Source organism: Mizuhopecten yessoensis, unplaced genomic scaffold, assembly GCF_002113885.1.
Source record: "Mizuhopecten yessoensis strain PY_sf001 unplaced genomic scaffold, ASM211388v2 scaffold465, whole genome shotgun sequence".
NCBI classification, from domain to species: domain Eukaryota; kingdom Metazoa; phylum Mollusca; class Bivalvia; order Pectinida; family Pectinidae; genus Mizuhopecten; species Mizuhopecten yessoensis.
Genome location: NW_018403560.1, coordinates 102,513 through 108,461, shown reverse-complemented (window position 1 = coordinate 108,461; position 5,949 = coordinate 102,513).

The following is a 5,949-nucleotide window of genomic DNA, read 5'->3' as shown; positions in this document are numbered from 1 at the left end:
AACGTACGTACAACAGTGCGACCCCTCAAATGACGATAATACAGACGACTTAACACATTAACGTACGTACAACAGTGCGACCCCTCAAATGACGATAGTACAGACGACTTAACAAGTTAACGTACGTACAACAGTGCGACCCCTCAAATGACGATAATACAGACGACTTAACACATTAACGTACGTACAACAGTGCGACCCCTCAAATGACGATAGTACAGACGACTTAACAAGTTAACGTACGTACAACAGTGCGACCCCTCAAATGACGATAGTACAGACGACTTAACAAGTTAACGTACGTACAACAGTGCGACCCCTCAAATGAGGATAATACAGACGACTTAACAGATTAACGTACGTACAACAGTGCGACCCCTCAAATGACGATAGTACAGACGACTTAACAAGTTAACGTACGTACAACAGTGCGACCCCTCAAATGAGGATAATACAGACGACTTAACAGATTAACGTACGTACAACAGTGCGACCCCTCAAATGACAATAGTACAGACGACTTAACACATTAACGTACGTACAACAGTGCGACCCCTCAAATGACGATAGTACAGACGACTTAACAAGTTAACGTACGTACAACAGTGCGACCCCTCAAATGAGGATAATACAGACGACTTAACAGATTAACGTACGTACAACAGTGCGACCCCTCAAATGACAATAGTACAGACGACTTAACACATTAACGTACGTACAACAGTGCGACCCCTCAAATGACGATAGTACAGACGACTTAACAAGTTAACGTACGTACAACAGTGCGACCCCTCAAATGAGGATAATACAGACGACTTAACAGATTAACGTACGTACAACAGTGCGACCCCTCAAATGACAATAGTACAGACGACTTAACACATTAACGTACGTACAACAGTGCGACCCCTCAAATGACGATAGTACAGACGACTTAACAAGTTAACGTACGTACAACAGTGCGACCCCTCAAATGAGGATAATACAGACGACTTAACAGATTAACGTACGTACAACAGTGCGACCCCTCAAATGACAATAGTACAGACGACTTAACACATTAACGTACGTACAACAGTGCGACCCCTCAAATGACGATAGTACAGACGACTTAACAAGTTAACGTACGTACAACAGTGCGACCCCTCAAATGAGGATAATACAGACGACTTAACAGATTAACGTACGTACAACAGTGCGACCCCTCAAATGACAATAGTACAGACGACTTAACACATTAACGTACGTACAACAGTGCGACCCCTCAAATGACGATAGTACAGACGACTTAACAAGTTAACGTACGTACAACAGTGCGACCCCTCAAATGAGGATAATACAGACGACTTAACAGATTAACGTACGTACAACAGTGCGACCCCTCAAATGACAATAGTACAGACGACTTAACACATTAACGTACGTACAACAGTGCGACCCCTCAAATGACGATAGTACAGACGACTTAACAAGTTAACGTACGTACAACAGTGCGACCCCTCAAATGAGGATAATACAGACGACTTAACAGATTAACGTACGTACAACAGTGCGACCCCTCAAATGACAATAGTACAGACGACTTAACACATTAACGTACGTACAACAGTGCGACCCCTCAAATGACGATAGTACAGACGACTTAACAAGTTAACGTACGTACAACAGTGCGACCCCTCAAATGAGGATAATACAGACGACTTAACAGATTAACGTACGTACAACAGTGCGACCCCTCAAATGACGATAGTACAGACGACTTAACACATTAACGTACGTACAACAGTGCGACCCCTCAAATGACGATAGTACAGACGACTTAACAAGTTAACGTACGTACAACAGTGCGACCCCTCAAATGAGGATAATACAGACGACTTAACAGATTAACGTACGTACAACAGTGCGACCCCTCAAATGACAATAGTACAGACGACTTAACACATTAACGTACGTACAACAGTGCGACCCCTCAAATGACGATAGTACAGACGACTTAACAAGTTAACGTACGTACAACAGTGCGACCCCTCAAATGAGGATAATACAGACGACTTAACAGATTAACGTACGTACAACAGTGCGACCCCTCAAATGACAATAGTACAGACGACTTAACACATTAACGTACGTACAACAGTGCGACCCCTCAAATGACGATAGTACAGACGACTTAACAAGTTAACGTACGTACAACAGTGCGACCCCTCAAATGAGGATAATACAGACGACTTAACAGATTAACGTACGTACAACAGTGCGACCCCTCAAATGACAATAGTACAGACGACTTAACACATTAACGTACGTACAACAGTGCGACCCCTCAAATGACGATAGTACAGACGACTTAACAAGTTAACGTACGTACAACAGTGCGACCCCTCAAATGAGGATAATACAGACGACTTAACACATTAACGTACGTACAACAGTGCGACCCCTCAAATAACAATAGTACAGACGACTGAACACATTAGCGCATGAACAACAGTGCGACCCCTCAAATGAGGATAATACAGACGACTTAACAAGTTAACGTACGTACAACAGTGCGGCCCCTATCCTTATTAGATAATACAGACAACTTAACAAGTTAACGTACGTACAACAGTGCGACCCCTCAAATGAGGATAGTCCGGACGACTTAACAAGTTAACGTACGTACAACAGTGCGGCCCCTATCCTTATTAGACTACAAGTAATAGGGATATCAAACTTTAAAACCCTAGTCCTCAGATAGGGAATATATTTATAAACATTCTTTGAAAAAAATTGAGAAATACAATTGTCTATACGTATTTTTTACCTGAATTGTTACATATATTTAAAGCGATTTATCTCGGTATCTTACATTTTAAGCGCTTTAAGAATTAACGCGTTCTTACTTTTGACAAATTGACAAATTTGATCGCTGTAAATTACAGTTGGTTATCGTTGATAAAAAATGTATCATATTTTGATGACGTCACGCCATTTTGAATGGGATACTCAAATATATTTGTTAAGCGCTTTCATATTATTTGGTTAGATCTGCTGACATAAATAGTATCAATTGTGTAAATGATAACTTTCTTTTACCAAAACATCTGTTTATGAACAGAAAACATGCCATACTGAATGAAGCGTGTAGAAAATGCCATTCTGATTGGTCAATTCCAAAAACGTTATAGTCACACTGCGACAAATGTAACTTCTGATATCTGTCACAGTTAGTACACAGATACATGTAGTATGTTGTTAAGTCGTACCGCTTATCTTATACTGACAAAGAGTTAAGGACTCCTTTTATTTGGATAAGGCAAATAAATAATGACTAACCTGATAGTCACAGGAATTCCTCGGTTCAGTAATAACGTGTACCATTTGAAATAATCTTTTTCTCATCGAGTAACGGGAGGTAACTCAAACCTAATTTCCGGGCAGTATTCTTGCAGAACTACACAGTATTTTGAATTCGAAGAAGTAACATTGTAGGTATGCCATTGGTTACATGTTCTTGAAGACATGTACTAGTCCTTGATATGCTACATATTGATCATTATATATTAATGTGAATAAAACAAAATTTAAGTACTTGTTCGATAAAGGATGTACTCCTCTGAGAAGTTAAACATATCCTTTATCAAACTTATTTTGTATGCATTTTTGAAAAAGGAGTTAATTGCATAGTAGAAAATGCAAATATGAGAATATGTCCGTTTGCTCGTTTGAATTGTATGTGCTTTTTTCAGTCAAAGATACCAATTTAACGAAAGAAATTTATTTTTGCTGGGTTTTTTTCTGTGATTTTCTTTTACGGTATGAAGAACAAATTCAAACAATATATTTTAAGTTTGCTATCAGAAATGTATGAATGTTTGCAGACTGATAAAAAAAGTATTTTCATCAAACTTATTGAAGTAAAATTTCAAAACAAATATTCTTTAAATTCAGGAGAAAAAATACTCATTTTGTCACCATTTGAGACACTTAAATATAATTCGATTTACATATTCAGCCATACATGTAAATAATCTTCATTACTCAATTATATTATTAAAATTAATATGATAAGACTACGTGTTCCGGAAGGGTAAGCGTCTTATGCTTCATCGATGACACCGTCTGTGTAAATCTAGGTCAAATCTTTTTGACCAAAGTAATATATGTTTAGTGTAAATATAACATGAACATTTAGTTTATAGTCTAATATTTACATTTCTACTGCACAGAGCCTAGATGTTTCTATTGGGCCCAATGTATGTTACTTCCGAATAGCATACATTGGGCCATTGTGACGTCGCTACGCTTATGACGTCAAAAATGTAACGTTGTAGATTGCACTGCTCCACTGTCAACTGGTGGCTGTTCTCCGTATGGATTTACCCTGACGTTGAAACGTGTTCAGACTAATATTATGTCTTTATTTCTGCGTGAACTGTAAGTTGATCAAAATAAAATGTAAATAAAAGTATTGGTTGTCATATTTTTGACATGCATTGGTGTGTAACATACATTGGCTAGCGCTCATCATTCAATATGTAGGTAAGCCAATGTATGTTACACACCAATGCATGTCAGAAATATAACAACCAATCCTTAATTAGGAAGGTCTTTCATTGGTGAGTTTATCAGCAATGGTAACAAAACTTGATTTCACATTCAAATATATCGACGATGCGTTCTCATTTGAATAATAAGAAATTTATCGACCATTATCGACCATGTCGACCGTATATAATCTCCTAAATTTGAAATCAAGAACAATACACACACTTTGGATACATGCCAAGATCTGTTTAGATGTAATGTGAGTAAGAGTTTCATGTACAAGTTAACCAAAATACTTAAAAGTTACCTACATTTATATTTCCCGGTTATAAACTATGATTCGATTATTGATATTTTCACATTTGTTTTTATATTTCGTTTCATTTTATTTGTCCTTTTTGTCTGTTTCTTTGTAAACACCACGTGATACATTTGTTTTCTATTTCTACCCATTTCTAGTATACACTGTTTTAGCTTTTATCTACATAAAGTACAATGAAAACCAACTAAATGGCTATTGAGTAAATAGTGTATGCATGTAAATCTTTATGATTTATAATACATTTATACCGGAGCTCCCCGTGACGAACATCCAGGTTAAAAGTGTAATCGTGTTCAGAGCAGAAATTAGCATAAACCATTTTGTGTGTGCGCGCGTATCGACAGTCGTTGGTTGTTCGGCAATAACTATCTATTATTGGACAACTGTTTATACAAGTCCATAATTTTACGTAAGTATGAGCGCATAATATAGTATAAACAAAATACCATCACGATTTACACAGTGTCATAGATCGGTTTTAGCATTATATGTAATTTCCCTGATGAATAACGACAGTGAGTTATAGGGAATTAAGAGTCAGGTTCTCTAAAATCGGCTTCATTTGTCATTACTATAGTAACCCATGTTTACATTTTTATTGAAAAAAATGCTTTCAGCTATTTTTTTTCTATTGTTACCCTCATTGATCATATAACTGTGGTAGAGTCTATTACTTGAGGACCAATCAATGGTAATTAGACATTTGGAGCAGAATGTGTATTAGCAATAGAACAGGGGTTAGGATGCCTTGGATAACGGAACATGTCGAGATTTGTTTAATGTAATATTTTATAACTTGGTTAAAAATGTTGGTCGCAAGTGTCAAGGACATCGCAGAGTATGCAAAGTACTATACTTGCTTACTTTACAAAATAAAACAATTTAAAAATCTCTGTGTAACTAACTCTACTGATACAGTACGGACTCGGCATTTAATTCAAAATCCAGATACCATTTGCCTGCATATCACTCGGTTAAAAGACATTTGTATGCCAACATCAGGGCTCTGCTTCATTGCCTGTTTAAAGCCTTAAATACCGTGCTCTAGATTGAGTCTCTTTTCTTTTGATTTAGTCAACAGTCTGATATGTGCA